Here is a 23,451-nt window from a genome sequence, read left to right on the forward strand (position 1 = left end):
AGCCTGTTCTTACATTATTTTCATTTCTTCCAGATCCTTGCTACTTGAAGTGTGGTCCATGAACCAAACGCATCGATGTCACCCGGAAGCTTGTTAGAAATGCAGGATCTTGGGCCCTACTCCAGACTTTCTGAATCAGAATCTGCCATTTTTTTTTTTCAACCTTTTTTATTTATTTTTGGGACAGAGAAAGACAGAGCATGAACGGGGGAGGGGCAGGGGCAGAGAGAGAGGGAGACACAGAATCTGAAACAGGCTCCAGGCTCCGAGCCATCAGCCCAGAGCCTGACGCGGGGCTCGAACTCACAGACCGCGAGATCGTGACCTGGCTGAAGTCGGACGCTTAACCGACTGCGCCACCCAGGCGCCCCGAATCTGCCTTTTAACAAGATCCCAGATGAAAGCACTGTATCTGAAACTGTGACGTGAATACAAATCACCTCATATCTTGTTTTAACAATTTCAACAAGATTTTAGCACACACCCAGTTAGGTGGATGCCATTGAATCTTAGATCACATTTTGAGTAGCAAGACTATAGGATAGTCCTGTCCCATAAAGCTGTCTATGATGATGGTGGTATTCTATGTCTGTTGTGTGACAAACTAGCTACTGGCCGCATATGGCTAACGAGCACTTTAATCAATTTAAACTTAAGTTTACGTGGCCACATATGACTGGTGGCTACCCTATTAGACAGTACAGGCAATCCTGGACACTTAGTGGAAATGTAGTAAATATTAGGTAAGTGGCGTAAAAAAAACCCCAAAACCTTAATCTCGTGAAAATAAAAATGCATTTCAGACTCTCTGGTACTTGTATGAAAACAAGGAAAGTGAATTGGAATATGTGTAGGGTTTCTTTTTAAAAAAAAATTTTTTTTTAACATTTATTTATTTTTGAGACAGAGAGAGACAGAGCAGGAACGGGGGAAGGTTAGAGAGAGAGGGAGACACAGAATCCGAAACAGGCTCCAGGCTCTGAGCTGTCAGCACAGAGCCCGACGCGGGGCTCGAACTCACAGACTGCGAGATCGTGACCTGAGCTGAAGTTGGATGTCCAACCGACTGAGCCACCCAGGCACCCCTATGTAGGGTTTCTAATAGTCACATCTGTTGCCTGACAACAAATTGTCTTCCATTATAATCAATAGAGGGTGCTATATTCAGGTCGCTTGTCCTATTTGTCAAGGTAGATTATTCGTTTGCACCAAAAGCTGACATGATTTTTCAAAGCTCTGATTGGTACAGACTTGGGTATTATCAGAAAAGCACAATGGTCCTATGGAAGGGTTTTCACGCTTTCTGTCACAGCATTTGATTTCCATAGCTTTCTGGGGTTTTCTTTATTTCTTATTTAAACTTATTTCAGTTACCACAGAAAACCCCACATGTTATAAAGGAACTGGTAAAGCTTGTTTTTCTGATAATTTTTTTTTTTTTAAGTTGGGAATGATGCACAGAATAATAAGAAGTTTTGAACAACACATTTTAGAGCGTTACGATTGTTTTGGTTTTAATGTGACTCAATTATTTTAAATATGACTATTCATTTGATTTTCAAAAAAGTATATACTTTTTAAAATAAGATATTGATTTGTTAAAACGCTAATTAAATTTATTTAAAAAATTTTTTTTAACGTTTATTTATTTTTGGGACAGAGAGAGACAGAGCATGAACAGGGGAGGGGCAGAGAGAGAGGGAGGCACAGATCGGAAGCAGGCTCCAGGCTCTGAGCCATCAGCCCAGAGCCCGACGCGGGGCTCGAACTCACCAACCGCGAGAACTCACCAACCCACGAGAACTCACCAACCGCGAGATCCTGACCTGAGCCGAAGTCGGAAGCTCAACCGACTGAGCCACCCAGGCGCCCCTTAAATTTATTTTAAAAGTGCACTCATATTTGTAGTGACTATCATGTGTGCTTTAATGTAAATAATGTGATTTTTGGTTTTGCCAATGGCAATATTTTCCACTATATAAAATATATTCGCTCAACAGGTATTGATCTGATCGGAAACCCTAGGAGAATTAAAGAGGCAATAATCAAAGGCAAGACTGTTAGGCACTAATGTGAAGGGAAGAAATGGGTCTAAGGGAGGGCAGGGGCTGTGCCTGAAGGTGCCCCGTGCTGGCTGGGGCCGGACCCAGGTTAGACCCTCTTTGATTCTCCTGGACTGCCCAGCTCCTGGTGTCTATTTCTGGAATAGAGAGGTGAACGTTTTCTTATTTTTCTTTTCCCAACACTCCATCTCTGACTCAGAGCGGGGCCCAGAATTGTTATTTAAAACCATTGCCAATGTCGCATCTTTCCTTTTTCTTCTTCTTTTGATTAGTAGCTCCTTAATTTATAATCTCAGGGACAGCACAGTCTCCATAAGCTTCTTTGGTCTTATCAAAAGGCATAATAGAAGATACGAGTGCCAGATCTTAAGCATATTAAAGCCCAGCTGTTAAGTCCACACGCGGACGAGATCTGTGAGTATTGAAGGTAACCCTGGAGCTAAATGGGAGCTTACTTTCGAAGTGTCATTGCTTTTGCACTTTAAGGATTTGTTGTTGAGTATTGTTTTTTTTTTTAAGCTTTCCGTTTAGAAAGTGGGTCATTAAGGATTGTCATTTGCTGAAAAATTAACCCTCAGTGAGGTAAGTGCCTTGAAAGGAAAGGAAGTCGAGTTTTCAAAGTTCAAGTGTGCAGGTACCTTAGAAAGTGTTTAGAAAAGAATGAGAAGGGTTCACGTAGAGTCCATTTTAGAAGAGACATGATCTAAGCTGATCTGCTGCAAGCAATGTGTATCTACTATTGCCCTTGCCCAGAAAAAATACTCTTGTCAAATTCCTTTCGTAGAAATGAAGCCTCCCTCCTGTTAGTGCTGCAGTTGATTTACCCTTCCAGGTAAGATGAATTTTGTGATAGGTCAGACCTGATATTAATATCATGGCTTGTCTGTGCTTTTTGTTCTTAATCGTCTTCTTCACACTTGGTATAAATACGAGGTTAAATGAAAGTATGGCAAAGGTGATGCTTCATGTTTTTTTGTTTATTTTTGTTTCATCTTTTCTGCGGAATCTGGGTGTGACTGTAAATAATGATTGTGTTGTTTAGCTGATCAGTGTTTTTAATCAGTACCTTATAGATACAGATTATTACCACTTTTCATGGCAAGATCATGTTTGTTTAATAAACTATCATGTGGTTTTTGTTTGGAGTTATTTCTAGTACTTAGTAGACATTGTACTCATTTACTCTGTTAAATAAATGAATACATAAAGAATGAGCAGATTGTAAGACCGAGAGTAAAGAATAGCCAGCTATTAGCTTAAAGAAGGAAGTTGTACAAGAGGTTAATTTTAACAGATTTTGGTAGAGACGAGAAGTATTTTTTATTCTCCATAACTTCCAATCGACATTGATTAGAGTGAAATAAAGGCAAAGTGATTTATTGGAAAGTTTGTATCTACATATCCTTGAGCCTCTGGATGGACAATGTAATTTAAATCTTATCTCTTTACCCAACACTGTTTAAACCAACTACACCTCTTCCTCCGGAATGTCTCTTCTGATGCTTAGCATTTGACATAAGACTCCAATGACCTTGCTTATTGGCTTCAGTGACTTCATTGCCAAAGGAAACTTTTATTTTACAAACAAAAATAGTCTCCCCTAAGGTAAGTAGGAAAAATGACCAGGCTTGAATTTGGGGGCTTTGTAAAAAATTCTACACAGTTCAATCCTACTACTTTTTTATTTTATTTTATTTTATTTTATTTTATTTTATTTTATTTTATTAAATTAACTAACTAATTAATTAATTAATTAATTTGAGAGAGAGAGGGTACAAGTAAGTGAGGGGCAGAGAGGGAGAGAGGGAGAGAAAGAGAAGCAGGGATCACCCGAAGTGGGGCTCGAACTCACAAGCTGCGAGATCATGACCTGAACCGAAGTCAGATGCTTAACCGACTGAGCCACCTAGGTGCCCCTCTACTACATAATTTTAAACATTACCCTTTGTACCATATTTATTTCAGACTAAATAATACAGTTTGGTGAGCACTATTGAAGTTTCCCTACTTGTGGCCCATTCCAAGGAAAAGTGATAAACTTCTATTTCATCGGCTGGAGGCTCTGCTGTAATCGTCAGCAAAATAACCAAAATTTTGTGGCCCAAACTTTTACGGAACGAAGAGAGAGACTTCAAATAAGTGTCTCGATACTGATTGTTTCTCCCATCAAGATCACCAGATTCTTGCTCAAACCTTTGCTGCCGTTTGCCCACGGAAACATAAAATTTGTAATCTTGGAGGCAATTCTCTGAGAAGGAATTGCTGGAGCCTTGAAGAATAGCACACACGTGTAATCTATATTGACACAAACCTACATTTTGATGAAATGTCTTCCTCTTTCTATCTTACAATGAAGGAAACGCCGGGGTTTTATCAAATGAGCAATGTATACTTAGATCTGATGTTTTGTTTCGCAAATTTCAACATATTCTCTTTTTAGGCAAAGAAACAAGAATTTAACGCTCTATTGCAAGCAGTGCTTTAGGTGCAATAAATTCAACCATTCTATTTGTCTTTTTTGGTGAAGGCCTTCCAGTTTTTCAGTTAGCTGATGCCTCTTTTCGGTTTATGTACTTTATCAAGAGGTTACTTAAGAGAGCAAACCTAATCTTACACTGATATGTTCCTTTGATCATCTCCCATTTTTTAACATGGGATTGCACCTTTTCTTAACTTATTCAGACTGCCCTGTTTATTATCCTTCCTCTATTCATGGTAATTCTTTCTGCATTTTCACGTGGGGAGGATGAAGCAGAGAGTCAAGCATTCTATATGAACATAGTCAAACTGTGCTGCCTGATTGTCACCAATCTACCTCCTGGCTTGGCCACTGTTGGCCACTGGCCCAAAGAGAGGCTGATTCCGTGCAACTCTGATGCTCTTGATGCAACATTCAAATGTTTTCAGCAGCCAGCCATTTTGTCTAAACAGGATAATCATGAGGGTTAGCATATACCAAGTGCTTACCATGTAGACTGTGAATCATTTTACATGCATTATATACTTTGGGATCAAACTCTAAATCCTTACTTCATTCTACCCATCAACCAGGGTGCTGGCAAGAAAGAGATAGCACATTCATTCTGGGTAACTTGAGGAACCTTGATAAACGTTCACAACTGTAGGCAGGGTTTAAGGAAAATAATTCGGACAGTACCGCATGGTACAGAAGTCTGGGGCTCGCAAAGGAGGGAGGCCATCTCACCCCAAGGCCTGGAGGCTCAAGGGGAGAGAGCGGTTTCTGGGAGCCTGGAGGGGGTAGGTGCATGGCAAGGGACACCTGACAGGTGCTGTGACATTTATTGAAGAGTAAAGGCAGCCAGTAGGGATTTAATGGGAGGGCAGTTGGGAGATTACACACACCCCTACCCTCTCTCTCTTCTACCCTTTCGCCCCGTACTAGTGCCCCGTACTGGCCCAACCCAACTGAAAAGGATCCTTTTATTGGAGTAGAAGGCGACCTCCTGGGCACACGACAGAATGGAGAACAGCGGAGTGGGGATTTGAAGCCGCAAACGGAAGGCACCCTGCTGAGTCTGTAAGCACGGTTCACATCCAGCCCGGTCTCTACCGCCCGTGCCTAGCTCTTGGATCACTTCACCTACTGTTTGTTTCACCACTGCCTTTGCTCCTGCCTTCGTATTCTTTCTAAAAGTTAAGCTCCCCCAAGCCCTAGAGCCTTTGCACCTGTGGACCCACGTGCTCGGAATGCTCTCTTCTAGAGTCTGGACTTGGCATCCTCAATTCATTTCTATCAGGTGCCAACTGTCACCTACTTGTGGATTCCAACTCTGACCATGCCATCTACAACGTGCCTCTCATGAGTCACTCTCTTTTTTTATTTTTTATTTTATTTTTTAACGTTTATTTGTTTCTGAGAGACAGAGAGAGACAGAGCATGAGGTGGGGAGGGATAGAGAGAGAGAGAGGGAGACATAGAATCCGAAGCAGGCTCCAGGCTCTGAGCCCGATGCGGGGCTTGAACCCACGAACTGTGACATCATGACCTGAGCCGAAGTCGGTCGCCCGACCCACTGAGCCACCCAGGCGCCCCCGTGGGTCACTCTCTTATATATCATTCCCTTCATTTTACTAATAACACATATCATATCATGAAGATACTTTTGTTTGTGTTTTTGTTTGAGTTTATAGGGCAAAGGCTTGTGTATTTTTTTGATCACTGTGTTTCCCAGCGGTTGGAACAACTCTTGGCATGTAGAAACAATTCACATTTTTAAAGGAATCTATATATAATTAGGTCCATAACAATGTTCCTGATTTTATAAATGAAAACCTGAGGGATAAGTGTGTCTAAGACTATACAGCTAGTAGATGATAGGACTAAAGTGAAAACACAGATATTATTATTTTTTTAGTTTATTTATTTTGAGAGAGAAAGGGCAAGGGGGTGAGGGGCAGAGAGAGAGGAAGAGAGAGAGAATCCCAAGCAGGCTATGCGGGGCTTGAACTCATGAACCATGAGATTATAACCTGATCTGAAGTCGGATGCTTAACTGACTGAGCCACCCAGGCGCCCACACAGATATCCTTAATGCTAGTGTAGGAGATCTGAGCCACTGGGTTACCCTGCCTCGTAAGAGGTTGACAGGATACTAGGTCTTTGTTCATGGCCTGACAACTTTCGGGAAGCTTTAAAGGATGACTGTCTTGTAAACTAGGAAATATATTAGCAATGTGGAAGATTCTGAGTCAATGTTAGTAGCAGAATAGACAGGAGAATTTAGAATTCTTAATTCCAGGTTAAAGTAAATGTACAAAATGGTAGTTTCAGAATATGCTTTTGGACTCCAAACATTTTCCAATCTACCATATTTCATATGGAAAACAACTCCTGCTCTGCACTGTTTTTCATGACAGTTGGGCAGAAACAGAAAAAGCTCGTTTGCTGAAATTCTAGCTCTTTTGATTAGAAAATATAAAAAAAAATGCAAATTTAGCTCTTGTGGCAAAGAAAAGGTACAATTTAGATCCTCTCCTCATTTTATATTTCAATTAAGCTCACCGCTCTCCCTTTTTGAATCAGATCCAGTGGGAATGTGAAGAGTGATGTCACCTCTGGTCAGAATGGACATTTTTGCATTTTTGTAGTACTTTCCACTATTTTTCCCTGGCTTTTGTTACACGACATGAAAACAAAGGCTGATGAAGATGTTGGCATGACAAGAGGAAGTGGGAGACAGTAGGAATAGAAAGAGGAGAATGAAACCAAAAAAATTATGCTTTAAGCATTCACAGTGGAAGTTTCCACAGTTTTGTTCTGTGTGTAATTCCTCCGGGAGCAGTCCCTTTCCTCCCGTTCAGCACACCTCTCATTCGCATCCACTGCTCCTCGTTTAATGAAAAGTTATGTGCAGAAGGGGAGATAAACCCTACCTTAACTATCAGAGTTTCTTGCCTTGACATTTACTCTCACAGTTTAGAAACTTGTTTCTGGTTGGCCGTGGGAACTAAAGCACTTACCTCTATAATTATTCCATTTTATTCGTTTTTGCTTCCTAAGCTTCCAGCCCTAGTCTATGTACCAAGGTTGTGTTTTTGTGCAAACTCTTTCCCAGTTAAGCTCCTGGCAATAGATGTTTATATGCTCAATGGTAGGATATAGAGTCTTCCAAAATTCTGTCCTAACCATTCATCATGGCGAGGGCTCTACGTATGTGCTTCGAGAATACTACTCTTCACCCAGTAGCTCACGGGTTTGGTAACGAACATGATCCTTTTCCAAGAATTTAGCAACCCTTGATCTTTGCTCTTAGCGTCGTTAAACATAGGATACTTGATATGGCGTATTGATTGCTTTCAAACCTCACGGTGATGGTGAAAAGAATATGGGACCAAAATATAGGACATCTTGAAATAAACCCTTTGGGTTTTTAGATGCAAAGGAATAACCCTTGTCTGTGAAAGGAACACACAGAGAAGATCCTCTTTGCTCCACTAGAGTATCACTAACTAGAGTAACTATAACTTTCAAAAGGTCATGTGACATCTTTTCTCCTCATATAGTAAATATAACTGCTTATGGTCCTGTTTTATTGAAATAAAATCTGGCATGGAGCAAATTATTGCCAATCTTGTCTTTGGAAACAGGCTAATACTGTCTTAAATTGATATGACCCCAAGAGGTCCATTTATTTGGTTGTTATATATATTTTTTAAGTTCCGAGCTGGATTGAGAATTAAATAGAAAATCATGAATTGGGAAGTTGAAGAAAAGCTGCGTTGTTTAAATGTCATCTCCAGGAAAGAGAATCCAATGAGACCTAGGAAAATGAGCTACCATGAACAACTTTACAGGTTTAAGGTGTTGTTATTACTGTACCAACTGAGTCACTTATTGCTGGACCGTGGGACCAGAGTCCTTCTGTTGAGTTTTCAAGGATGATGTCTTTGGATGTGAGATTGTTTGCTTTTGCCTAGCTGGTAGATGCATTTGTTTTTTGAGGCTATGTTTGCCACATACCTTTTATTATTGCTACACTTGAAATCGTCCATGTGGCTAATGGGATGGAACCTTCTGTGCTCCTCCCGTGATTCACTGGCCGGGGAGGGGGAGCAGGGGTAGGGAGCGTTCACTTGACCAATAGCTCATGGCTATCTTGGCAAGTGCTGTTGCTAAGCCTGAATTTAATTCTATGGTTTAAAGGGGAAACTGCATGGTCTAAATCAAGCACCGCCCCATCCTCTCAGTAGATTTTAGAGTTTAGCTTCACAAGGCCTTTGGGGCTGTGAAGTCAGAGGCTGCTGACCCACTCGAGGTGTTGAAAGCCCTCTGACTGCTGGTGAGATTGCACTATAAGCCCAGAGCTTGGCATATGATACCCAGTCAATATAGTTTTAATTGAATTTGCTTTGGAAATGCATACTAATTTTTTTAAAGCAACTTGTAGTAGGTTTATGTGGGAAAACAATGGATTAGAGGCAAAAATTGGAGAAAGCATGACAACAGAGCAGTGGGAACAGACACATTCAACAAACGGCATGTCAGTCCATTTCTGAATTTTTGAAGTCTGAGGGTGAGAGAGGGTTTCAGTGTTGAGGGGATAGGTTATATGTTCTTGAAGCCTGTCAGAGGATGAATGGCTGGGATAGACAACAGGCGACAAGATGGTCTCTGTGTTGGTTTATTTCACCCTCCCTTGGTACTGGGAGTCCTCAGTGAACAAAATAGTTAAGAAGCTCCCCAGTCCAGGGGTGCCTGGGTGGCTCAGTTGGTTAAGCCTCCAACTATGGCTCAGGTCATGATCTCGGGGTTCATGGGTTCAAGCCCTGCATTGGACTCTGTGCTGACAGCTCAGAGCCTGGAGCCTGCTTCGGATTCTGTGTTTCCCTCTCTCTCTGCCCCTCCCTCACTCATGCTTTTTGTCTCTCTCGCTCTCTCTCTGTGTCTCAAAAAAAAAAAAAAATATTAAAAAAGAAGCTCCCAGTCCAAAATCCCATCAGGCGGGGCACGGCCTGTCACCACAATTTCAGGAAACTTTTTTTTTTTTTTTATTATTATTAATTAAAAAAATTTTTTTTAAAGTTCATTTATTTTCAGAGAGACAGAGACAGCACAAATAGGGGAAGGGCAGAGAGAGGGAGAGAGAGAATCCCAAGCAATCTCCACACTGTCAGTGCAGATCCCAATGCAGGGCTCATACTCATGAAACCGTGAGATAGATGACCTGAGCTGAAACCAAGAGTCTGACGCTGACCTGACTGAGTCACCCAGGTGCCCTGAAACTTGGATTTTTCAAACCCCTTGAACCTAATTCTTCCCCTTTGCATGCAGTGTGCCTCTCTTCAATTGCTCAAGCAACAGGAGAGTATCAGCGGCTCACTGGAAACTCTTTCCCATCCACCTTTGGTTTGTATGCTTTTGTTTGCCACTTTCTTCAACTTAGTTTTCTATCTTTTTGTCCCCTACTCTTTTTTTATACTCAGAGCAGTCATTTGGCCAGAAGGGCCTATCGACCCATGAAACACTTTTTAGTGGTTCTTATTTCTCAGGCTGTAATTCATGGAAAGCACTGTGTTCTACTCTTGATTCGAAGTCCCTTCTACCTCATGTTTTGGTTGGCATTAAATGAGAGGGTCTCCCAGTCTCTTTAACAAATGGTGCTGGGAGAACTGGACAGCAACATGCAGAAGGTTGAAACCAGACCACTTTCTCACACCATTCACAAAAATAAACTCAAAATGGATAAAGGACCTGAATGTGAGACAGGAAACCATCAAAACCTTAGAGGAGAAAGCAGGAAAAGACCTCTCTGACCTCAGCCGTAGCAATCTCTTACTCGGCACATCCCCAAAGGCAAGGGAATTAAAAGCAAAAGTGAATTACTGGGACCTTATGAAGATAAAAAGCTTCTGCACAGCAAAGGAAACAACCAACAAAACTAAAAGGCAACCAACGGAATGGGAAAAGATATTTGCAAATGACACATCGGACAAAGGGCTAGTATCCAAAATCTATAAAGAGCTCATCAAACTCCACACCCGAAAAACAAATAACCCAGTGAAGAAATGGGCAGAAAACATGAATAGACACTTCTCTAAAGAAGACATCCGGATGGCCAACAGGCACATGAAAAGATGTTCAACGTCGCTCCTTATCAGGGAAATACAAATCAAAACCACACTCAGATACCACCTCACGCCAGTCAGAGTGGCCAAAATGAAGAAATCAGGAGACTATAGATGCTGGAGAGGATGTGGAGAAACAGGAACCCTCTTGCACTGTTGGTGGGAATGCAAATTGGTGCAGCCGCTCTGGAAAGCAGTGTGGAGGTTCCTCAGAAAATTAAAAATAGACCTACCCTATGACCCAGCAATAGCACTGCTAGGAATTTATCCAAGGGATACAGGAGTACTGATGCATAGGGGCACCTGTACCCCAATGTTTATAGCGGCACTCTCAACAATAGCCAAATTATGGAAAGAGCCTAAATGTCCATCAACTGATGAATGGATAAAGAAATCGTGGTTTATATACACAATGGAATACTACGTGGCAATGAGAAAAAATGAAATATGGCCTTTTGTAGCAACGTGGATGGAACTGGAGAGTGTGATGCTAAGTGAAATAAACCATACAGAGAAAGACAGATACCATATGGTTTCACTCTTATGTGGATCCTGAGAAACATAACAGAAACCCATGGGGGAGGGGAAGGAAAAAAAAAAAAAAAAAAAAAAAGAGGTTAGAGTGGGAGAGAGCCAAAGCATAAGAGACTGTTAAAAACTGAGAACAAACTGAGGGTTGATGGGGGGTGGGAGGGAGGGCAGGGTGGGTGATGGGTATTGAGGAGGGCACCTTTTGGGATGAGCACTGGGTGTTGTATGGAAACCAATTTGACAGTAAATTTCATATATTAAAAAAAAAAAAATGAGAGGGTCTCCTTGTTGTGAACATCCGATTGGATCCACTGCGTCAGGAGCCCATGGGGATGTTTTGCCCTCAGAGTGGGAACTGTACCTGATACTATTAAATTGGAATAATCTCGGGTCGTGTAACCTATGACATTTCTTACAGTTTTTTTCTCCTCTGTTTTCTGCTTTGTCTTCATTTTTCTCATGTCTTTTTTTTCCCCAGTCAATCCATGACATTGATTTCTTCTTCAAAACTTTGAAACCATTTCCTACCCAGTCATGCTGATATTCGTCCTCTGCCCTTTGACTATTTTTATAATAATTATTGTAATAATTAATAATGATAATCATGGCTAACATTTATTGAACATTCATTCTATGTCAGACAGATAGTTAACATACTTGCCACAAATCTCATAGTTAATAATTGTTAGAAAGTTTTCCAAGATCTGTCTGAATTCAGAGACTATATTCACTTTTTAAAAAAAATTCTTTATTTGGTTACTTATTTTCGATTATACAATGCAGTGTTACCAACTATAGTCTTCATGTTTTCCAGGAGATCTTCAGACCTTATTCCTCTTATAAGTGGAAGCTTGTACCCTTTTATCAACTCCCTGTTTTCCCTTACTCTGATTCTCCTGTTTTTCTCACCCCTCTGGCTCCTGGCATCCACTTTTCTACTCTCACAGCCTATGTTTTTAACCATGGCATTGTACTGCCAGTCCCACTAATGGAGTATTTATTACCATATCCTGGTTACTTTGTAACCGGCCTCAGGGAAAGTAAATGAAAGTATGAACTTCTTCTTTCTCTTTTTATTACATTTTTGGGAGCTGAATAAAAAAAAAAGAACTGTTCTGGTAGAAATGAGCTCAAAGCATGGGAGATGCTAATTGTCACCCGTGGCTTCAGCCTGACCAAGATGGGGTAAGAAAGAGACTGGGCAGGGACCAGGAGCCAAGGAAACACTTGGACAGCCTGCCTGTGGGAATGAGTCAGATTCACGGTTGGGACCCATAATCTGGCTGTTTGCTCTGAAGTCTTCAGACAAGCACACAGGCCAGCATGTGACCTGCTGCCTGCTCAGAACTTCTCATTTTTTTCCAGGGGAAAATGTCACTGAATTGATTCTGTCTTGAACTCACAGTTGCACCCCTGTTAAATAAAATGATGACTGAGGTATGGGTTTCATTAGTAAGTCCTGCTTGGAAAAGTCACGCCAGTTGAGTACCCGATTCACCTAAAGCTCTTAAAATTCTCAGAAGTAACTTCCCCCAAATTATCATGTTATTATATGGTGAGAAACATAAACTATTTAATGACCAGGATATCATGAGATTATGGTTATAGGAAAGTTGAATACTTCGGTCTCTTTTGTATGTGATTTAGTCATAGTTCTACCAGTTGCCTTTCAACTCTACATTAATTATAGCCAATTATATTTTGGGGGGAAGATACAGCAGTTGGGATTTTTTTTCAGTTCTTTGATTTCTGTGTTGAGAGTCCTCTGCTTTGATGCATTCTTGAAACAACTCTAATAAAGCAATGTGTTTTATTCCCTGTTTAATAAGATAAAACCAGCAGGCTGTCCTATTTTCAGAGATGTTTGATAAAGTATCCCTCTCACTGAGCTGAGAGAAAAGGCAATGGATTTTTCTTTTTCTTTTTTTTTTTTATTTTATGAGCTCTAGGATGCAAAGTCCCTAAGTATAATACACTGTTCTTTATATGACTTTCTCACAACATCCTGTTTTTTCTCTCCCAGTTCTTTTGAATTATTCTCACAGTTCTTGGTGAGCTGCTAATCAGTTTAGCTTGTGAAATCTGGGATGGAACAAAGTACATTACTGCAGGAAGATGAGCGTTTTCTGAGTAATATAGCGTGGCAATTTGATACTCTTTCATTGAATACGAGCTGAGATTTAATAAAATTCGTAGCAAACTACAGTTTTTCTTTGCTTTCTTAAATTAATATATTAGTACTAATTAACAAAAATTAATACATACTACATACTGAAGTTAAATACACATGCTTCTCCATTTACAAGAGCAGGGTTTATTTTTTAGGTGTTTTCGTAATATGCATGGGCCACTCTTAGAAATAGCGTAGTCTTAACTTTGCAAATATCCATTGCAGTAGCTGGACAATTCCTTGTAGGATTTTATAATAGCAAATTATGAGTAAATGACAGCCAGAAGCACACTATCTTCACTTATATGGTTTCTGTAATGACCTACACCATTTTGAAGCTATGCAGCTGTCCGTCTACACTTCATTATTGGCTTTCATCGTATTGATTGTGGCTTAGCTGCTATGAGTTTAGAACGTAGCACATGTCAAATAGTAAATAGTTTTGAAATTATTTATAGAAAAAAAGGGAAATCTTACATGGACTGAAACTCTGCTGGTGTAAATGAAGCGGAACCTCCATTTTCAACACCACCTTTTCCCTGATGGCTAATGAGTGACATATTTGATGTTGGAATATAAGGAGTAATTTTATCATAATTTTAGGAAATTTTTTCTTACATTTGTACATATCAGAAGAAGCTCTTTTGCTCTACTTTCCTTAATGACACCTGATTTCTAGATCTTAATTCCCTTCCTTTTTGACTTTATTTTGGGAGTTGACAAATTATTATTGTTTTTGTAAGAGTTTGCACCCTGAAGTTATTAAAGTGATGAGAGTATTCATAAATATTAAAGATACTGGATATATGCTTTTTTTGGCATATGTGATGATGGCTGGAAATTTGGGCATCAACCTATTGAACACATTATAAAACCCTCATCCTTGTCTTCCTTTATAAGGGTGAGGGCTTTGTGAACTTACAAGCTCTCTTTTCACCCCTCAAATCTCCTTGACTAGGAGTTCCCAAATTTTGGTTTGCATAGGCATGATCTGGGATCCTGGCACCTGTTCTTAGAGATTCCTGTCTGGAAGAAGTGGGGCAGGTCCCATAAGTCTGTATTTTTAACAAGTCCCCTAAATAATTCTGCTTCCAGTAGCCCACCTTTTACTTTGAGGAAACTGACCTGTGTCATGGCCATTAACAAAGAATGTGGAAACTTACGGCTTCACAGGAAGCCTTGGGGAGTTCACAAATTATAATAGGGCAATGCTGTATATCCTTGGTAAGCGTTCTTCAGTACGAACATTTATGTGTTTTAAAATGAATCATCGATTATCTGGCTTTGAAATTTTGTTAAACAAGTTAATTTGAGATGAAAAATGGTACTTGTAGAGTTTATTTTTTTAATCTTGCTTTGAAAGCAATTTTAAAATTTCATAACAAAAAAAAATGGGAACATATTCAATTATTCTTTTTTTATCCCTGAAGTTGAAGTTGAATATTTTTCTTTGGAAAGTTTATTAAAATAAAATACCAGTAGGAAAAGCAGGAATTTTCAGAATTTATCTTATTTAAGATGACTTTCCTGGTCAGTGTCAATGGCAATCTTATTCTAGCTTTGTCAGTTTGGGAAAATTTAGTGAAAACAATCAAAGATTCTTGGGTAAGTTATTTAAAAACTGGACTGTACTTGACTGAAAGGTCGACCTAAAAGGGGGAAAAAAACCCACTTCAAACTTCAGTTTCATCAGGAGGCAGGTGGTCTCAATAATGGTCATCCTTGTAGGATCTCTTGCTGGCTATAGATAATTTTTTTTTTAATTTAGTGCACAGAGAAGCAAACTGCTTAAATGCCATTTTAAGGCTGACACTCTCAAGAGGAAAAAAATTGTAAATTCCTCTGACCCCTCTTACTACCAAAATCAATATTCTTTGTCAACCTGGGGAAGGAAATAAAAAACATCTGGGTGCAATGGAGGGGCAACTACGGATTTCAAAAAAGTAACAAATTGAAAAGCCTATTCTGGCATATGTATTTCCAGGCAAAATCTCCTGAACCATAGGGGGTTCGGCTTTGGCGTAAAGATCTGAACTTTTCTGATCTCAGTAGCTTTGCGGGATAAACCTCCAGTGACTTCAATGGTTTTAATAGGCTTGTTGTGATTATCACAATTTGGATTCATCTGCACTTTCAAAGTAAAAATTCATTTATTTACTGAAATGCAAAGCAAATTGGCCCCTGTTTTCGAAATTATACATGGACAACTATACCACATTGATGTTAATATCTTCTTTACCTCTATGAGACATGTGCTATCATTGTCTCTGTTTTCGGAGAATATAAAGGATCACGAGGTAGGAAGTAATATGCCTACAGCCATGTAACTAAGGAGAAGCATCTGAATTTCGAGCCCACGTTCTTAACTGCTTTGTAATATGTGCAACGACGCTGAGTTATGGGAATTGTCTACATTTAATTCATTATAGTGGACAATCTCTAAATTTTGGATATGCCTTAAATGCTTTTGAAATATTTGAATGGAGATAGGTACTCTATTGGTATATTTAGAAATAAGCTATTGCAAATTAATACGACTATCATTAAGACGTGATTCTGATATATTATTCTTCATGTTAAAAATGTAAAGTAGCCACAGGTATTCTGGTCATTGAGCTTGATAGCAAAACTCAAATTTTCTACGCCCTTGCTTATTTATTGGCTAGTTGACCTATCGACTGCTAAAAAAAGAAATTTAAAGATCTTCAACTCTAATTGTAGTTGGTCTGATTCTCCCTTTTCTTCTGCTAAGTTTTGCTTCTGTGTGTTGGAAATCTGATATTAAAAACATAGATATTTTTATTAATCTGCCTTTTGGTGAGTTGACCCTTTTATTGTTACTACAGAGCTTCTTTATCACTAGTAATAACTTTAGACTTGAAATCTCTGTTGTATGGCATTAAAACAGTTATTACATCTTCTTCTTATTATTGTTTGTGTGGAATAACGTCTTTCATCCATATATTTTCAACCTAGCTGTATCTGTATAAAGGTCATTTTTTATAGACTGAATATAATTGAGTCTCACTTCTTTTCCCCACTCTGATAACCTCTACCTTTTCATTAAATTGTTATTCTATTAATGTCTAATCTAATTCTTGCTGTGATTGGGTTTGCATCTATCACTTTATTACTTGATTTTTTATTTATCTTCTTTGTTTTTCATTCTCTCATTTCTTTCTTGCCCCTTTTCAGATTACTTAAAAGTGCCAAAAATTTGTTTTACTTTTCCTATTGGCATTTTAGGTATAAGTCCTGTGTCATTTTCTTAACCACTGAACTAGGGATTATCATATATATCCTTAGCTTTTATGGTTCATTTAAGTTAATGCAACTTTATGGATGTAAACCACATAGGTAATGAACACATAGGTCCACATCCTCTTGGCTTTTATGCTATGGTTGTTACCTGTATTGGACCTCCACATATTGTGAACCTCCGTATATTGTGAACACCGAAAGACAATATTACAGTGTAAGGTTTAAACAACTGTATGTATTAAAAGAGAAATAATACAAAACAGACTTCTAAAAAATTAAACCAGGTATTCACCACTTCTCATGCTGTTCATTTCTTTATCAGCGTTTGAATTTTCATCTGGTATCATTTCCTTTCGGCCTGGAAAATTTCCTTCATCCTTCCTCTTGTTGCAGATCTGCTGGTGACAATCTTTCACTTTTATTTTATATGATCATATTAATTCTGTCTTTATTTTTGAAGTATATTTTTCCTGGATGTAGCATTCTTGTTGACAAATGATTTTTCTTTCAGCACTTTGAAGGTTTCATTCTGCTGGCTTCTGGCCTCCATATTTCCTTAACCATTGAATCGCTGTTACCCTTTACATATGTGTCACTTTTCACTTTGCTTTCAATGTTACTTTTACCCAACTGATGAATTACGACTTGCCTCAGCAGGCTTTTTTTATGTTTAATTTACTTGGTGTTCGTTAAGTATCATGAATGTCAAAAGGTATGTCTTTTTCTAAATTGGGAAAATTTGTTGCTGTTATCTCTATATAATTTTTTTCTATTCTTTCTCTTCTTTGAGATGAGAAGAAGTCATATGTTTGACTGTTGTCATCAAAGAGCCCCTAAGCATGTGTTTATTATTATCATCATCATCATCATCATTATTATTATTTTTAGAGAGAGAGAGACAGTGAGAGCAAGAGGCAGAGGGACAGAGAGAGAATCTCAAGCAGGCTCCATGCTTAGTGTGGAGCCCAACACGGGGCTTGATCCCAAAACCCTGGGATCATGGCCTGAGTTGAAATCAGAGTCAGACACTCAACCATCTGAGGCACCCAGGAGCCCCAGCATGTGTTCATTATTTAAAAAAAAAATTTAATGTTTTTTAAATTTATTTTTGAGAGAGAGAGAAAGAGAGAGAGAGCACAAGTGGGGGAGGAGCAGTGAGAGAGGGAGACACAGAATTTGAAGCAGGCTCCAGACTGTGAGCTGTCAGCACAGAGCCCGACATGCGGTCGAACTCATGAACTGCAAGATCATGACCTGAGCCGAAGTTGGATACTTAACCAACCGAGCCAGCCAGGCGCCCCTCAAGGTGTCTCTTGATAAATCTTTGAGGCTGCTTTTTATTTATTTATTTTTTCATTCAAGAGATATTTAACACTGTGGCATTTTTGGAATCTGTATTAAATGATTTCCTAATATAACTTTTATTGGACTTGGGAACGGAACAACATTGTACATTTACTACCATACATATGTTAGTTCACTGTTTTCAAGTGATGCAAGGTAAAATATATCCATGCACCATGTAGATTTTGTACTAATTTCTTTACCATAGGTTCTTTTAATCTACATATGTCTATGCTGTTATGTGTCATTTGATGACTCAATTCTCCCAGTGAACTACTGTGAATCCTCCCTTTCTACACCTAGTATGACATCACTTGACCTTAACTTGAACTTACACAATCGAAAATATGAGCACAAGGTGAGACATTGAAATGAAATGGTAGAGCTGTTTTTTTTTAAAAAAGATATTCGTCCAGATCATTCAGAAGATTTTTATTTAAAAGAAAATACAATTATGAAATATTATAAACTGAAAGTCCTCTGAGATTACACTTGTAGTTCCTACCTGTCCAATGTTCCAAGTTTGAGAAATTCTGATTTGGTGTTGCTTTTTAGTGAATTAAACTCCATTTGCCTCATGTGGGAAGGGAGGAATGGGAAAAGAAAATGCATTTTAAGGCTAAGGAGTGAAAAAAATTTGAAAAGTAGGAGAGAGAATATTCATTTGAAAAGGAAAAAGCAAGAAAAGATAGTCTTTTAAAAATTAGAAAAAGGGAAGAAACAAAAAAAGTGAAGGAAGAAGAGAGAAAGAAGAGATATACTTGCTGTAAGAAAAAGTGAGAACAAAGGAGTCAGATAGAGAAGGGGGAAGAAACAAATTGGGGCAGGTACAGCCTGGCAGCTGCTGGTAGTGGGACGAAGAGGGAAAAGTAGAGTTAAGCATTTAGAATTTGGTCCAAGATTTTGTTTCCATAGAGAGAAGAAATGGCAGGTAACTAAGAATTATCTCCCCCAGAATTCCCTTTATACTTTCCTCACTTTGTGCTTATCCTTCTCCTTTCTTCCCTTCTGCCACCCTAGAGAATTCTGGCCTCTCCTCTGATTTCTCCCTCAAGTTCCCATTATTTCTCTCTGTCTCTCTCTCTTTTTTTTTTAAGTTTATTTATTCTGAGAGAGAGCTCACGTGAGAGGGGGGAGGGGCAGAGAGACTGAGAGAGAGAGAGAGAGAGAGAGAGAGAGGATCCCAAGCAGGCTCCATGCTGTCAGCGCAGAGCCTGACATGGGGCTTGATGTCACAAACCATGAGATCACGATCTGAGTTGAAACCAAGGGTCAGTCACTTAAATGACGGAGCCACCCAGGTACCCACAGTTCTCATTATTTCCTAAGGAAAGTGGAGGTGAACTGTAGATGAACCATGGGAACATGGCCCCAGTCTTCAGGTGGTAGTGGGATCCCAACTACACTGTAGATTTATTTTCTAACCTGAGTAGTGTAGCAGGAAGGTGACTCTACACCGACTGTATAGCAAGCACTCAAGTGTAATAACACAGTTTTGGGGAAGCAGTTGTCTAGAAATCTGTCTCTCCAAGTGCCTTTCTCCCCAAAGTGAATGATTTGTGTTGGTTAGTTGAGCGGAGAAGCCCTGGGATATTTTATAGAGAAACCCAAGTTGCTTAATGCACGTGGAAAGACTTAAAAAATCTAAATGTATATAAGAAATGAATATATATATATATATATATATATATATATATATATATCTCGGGCACTTGCTTGAGACGATATGAGGTAAACTAATGTTTTACTAGTGCAAATAATACTGTAAAAAATTAGTGCAGCTTCTCAAAGTAACTTAGTTGATAGAAAATTTCACATGGTTCTAGGGCAAAGACTTTTGTTCCCAAGACTCTTTTATACTATGAAAAATTATTAAGCACTCCAAAGAGCTTCTTATTCTTTTTTTATTTGTTATATGGATTATACTTACCAAATTAGAGATTAAAATATAGAAATTAAAAATATTAATTTATTAATAACTTAAAAATAAGAAATGCATTCCATGTGAATCCATTCACATTCCATGTGAAAATTAATCAAATATTTTTGTGAAAAATCACAATTTTCCAAAGCAAAATTTAGCAAGCAGAGCGAATGCCTTCTTAATACTGACTTACTATGCTTATCTGGAAGGATCTTAGACCATGATCTGCCTAGATGGGGAAGAGCTCTAAATTAGATTTCTAAAAGTCACTTATAAGAAGCTATTTGCCTTCTAAACTCTTTAAGTGTCTTCATTGACCCAACTAGTTTGGAGTTTGTAAAAAAAGGCATTCTGAGTATCTGTGTGGCCCAGAAAGCTGATTTTGATTTAAATTGCTTTAATAATGACAACCTTGCACAATAGAGAGCATGTAATATTGTTCTTCCATTAAGTCAAAGGAAATTTCACAACTAATATGATGATATTTTCTGAGACCTGCTTTAAATTCATGACATTTTGGCAAGTGGAACAATATGATGTTCACTGTTCTAGAAATATATACTAGGATGGATGTTACCAAACCACCAATATTCCCTCGAGTCAGAACCCTTTTTACACTCTGTGTGACTGTAGTTGTCATTTTCATCTTTCGTTTAAAAGGTTCCACCTTCACTGAACCAAGTTACAAGTTTCAAAGTTAAAAAAAAAAAAAAAAAAGACCTCATAAAATATTTGTAGGTAATGTGCAGCAATAGCAGTCTGAATTCTGATAAATTATATTTTTCTTTAAAGATGAATTATTCTCATAGGAAATAGCATCAGCAAAAAGAATGTTTCCATATCTAGTGGGTCCAGGAAAACCTAATATGCCAAGAGGCTACAATCACCCTAGGAAGAATTCATAACGATTATAATGGATGAAATATAAGCCTGTTCCAAATAGTCTGAAATAGGAACACTCTTTTTTCCAAAGCAATGATGCTCTGAATTGTTTGTTACTGAGAAATATGATTTAAAATTAGAGCAGTAGATACAATACAGACCATTTTGATGTGTTAAGAGTGGCACTATATGCAACTCACTGGTTTCTGGGTTTACTTAATGACACTTAATTATCCTTTTTTTTTTTTTTTCCTGTCTTCTATGATGTCTTCCTTATATCCCCATATCCATCCATTAGGAAGGCTTCAAGTGCCAAGTCTGAGATTCAGTGGGACTTGTTGGGAGAAGGGATGAGCTAGTGAAGCAAATAACCATCCGTCTTGCCTTTTCTACCTTGGAAGCTCATCTGATTCTGGGTAATCCCAGAAATTTCTTCTTCCAACCTGGATAAACCACGGGGGTAAAAATGTCCACAAATGTGGTCTATAGGAGTCTCATAACATTTTTATTTATTTTTAAAATTAATTAATTACGTTTTTATGTTATGATTAATAATTATTTATTTTAGGAAATGTGTGGGGACTAGGTTTCTGGGTTTAGCTTCCTCTCGCCCAACACAGAACTATGTCCTGATGAGACTATTTAGGTTCTCTGGAAGATTTTGGGCTACGGTTGCCAGATAAAGTACAGATAAATTTGTACTTCACTGTAAAATGTAGTTAAATTAGGGGGACCTGGGTGGCTCAGGTGGTTAAGCGTCGGACTTCAGCTCAGGTCATGACCTCACAGTTTGTGAGTTCGAGCCCTGGGTTGGGCTCTGTGCTGATAGTTCGGAGCCTGGAACCTGCTTTAGATTTGGTCTCTCTCTCTCTCTGCCCCTTGCCTGCTCTTGTTCTCCTTTTCTCTCAAAAATAAACATTTAAAACAAATGTAAAATATAAATTTTATTTCTGATAAGTTATGAGTATCTTTTTGTGTGCAAGTATGTCCCAAATATTGTATGGGACATACTTATACTAAACCTTATCTGTGGTTTATGGGAAATTTAAATTTCATTGGGTGTCCCCCGACCCTCTCTTAAATCCATCTAACTTACCCTGGACTGAGGGTGTCCAGTGCTGGACTGGATTTTGCTACTGGAATAGACTATCTGGGAAAGTGATAAGATCTAGTAAGTACGGACACTGTTTTGGTGTCGTGTAGGGATATGGAAAGAGTAGTACATAGGGACCCTAGAGGATGACTACTGCCTCTTGGCATTAAACTTGATATTTGCTGAAAATTAAATTTGAGTTTTGTGCAGAAAACCGCTTGAAACTTCACTTGACGTTATTATTAAAAATAGGATGACCAATTACCAGTACTAAATTTTATCGGAAGCACAGGAATTACCTCTATTACCAACTTTGGCTGAAGAGCTTGAGATTTTGTGGCTGTGTCAGGGCTTATGATAGGGACAGTCAGAACAAAGTCAGAAACATGGCATCAAACTCTTCACCGTCCTTGAGTCTTGACTCCCGCATCTGTAAAGTGAAGATAATTTAAACCTAACTGATAGAGGAATAGTGTGTATTAAATTAGATAACGCAGGTAGAAAACTTGTAGGGTGACTTTTTTCCCTTTAGTAATGGGAACTCTGATGTTAGTATCAAAACCCTAGTGAATCAAGTCAGTTTCTTAGCCATATGGAAAAGGGGACCTCTAAGTTTCTCACTTCTTACGTCTTCCCCTGCAACACCTCAGCCTGATTAATTTCATGGTATCTTTTATCTTCAAAACCATCATAACATTATTAAAGTCTGACCACTTTATTGGAGGGGAGCACTTGGGGTTATCATGGCTCAGGGATTGATGTTTTCAGCAAATGACTCTTTAACACCCAGGAATGTCAATGAACCCATTTAATGATGTGTAACAACCGGCATTCATTTTTATTTAATGAGAGAGGCTTAGTATTCTTGTAAAAAAACGCTTTGTGCTTCACCTCATAATTTCACATTTCTATGATAAAGGCATACTTATTTTATATGAATTCTATCTTCCAATTGAAATGTGATGGAAAGACACTGTGAGTTACGGTGGGGTAGTATTTTAATAGGTTTTATTATTATTTAGTAACAGTAAGGCTAACAGATCAGTAGATGACTGCCAGTAAAAAGATACTTTGCTGGGGCGCCTGGGTGACTCTGTTGGTTAAACGTCCGACTCTTGGTTTTGGCTCAGGTCATGATCTCATGGTCCATGAATTTGAGCTCCACATCTGGCTCTGTGCTGACAGGGCAAGGCCTGCTTGGGATTTTCTTCCTCTCTCTCTCTCTGCCCCTCCCCTGTTATCTCTCTCTCTCTCTCAAAATAAATAAATACACTTAAAAAATATTAAAAAAAATATAGTTTGACATCTTCACAGATCTCAAGAGAAGGGAGCATGGCACGCCATGGAGGGCACAACCATCAAGGTTGGCCAGGAGACATCTGGAGAGGGGGCAAGAGCTTTTATTGTGGTTTCCAAGGGGAAGAGGGAAGAATGGGTGAGGCAGGGCAAGCAGGCTTAGGATTGGTCAGTGGAAATAATTTTCGCGGGCTCTGGGATATAGGTGCTGCCCCTAGTCGTCCGGTACCTGTCCCTGGGGTGATTAGGGCAGGTGAGTAGTGGCCCAGAGTGTGCTAGTTCCCCCAAAAAAGGTGGTTGG

The sequence above is a fragment of the Panthera leo genome, chromosome C2 (genome assembly GCF_018350215.1).
Source record: "Panthera leo isolate Ple1 chromosome C2, P.leo_Ple1_pat1.1, whole genome shotgun sequence".
In the NCBI taxonomy this organism is placed as follows: domain Eukaryota; kingdom Metazoa; phylum Chordata; class Mammalia; order Carnivora; family Felidae; genus Panthera; species Panthera leo.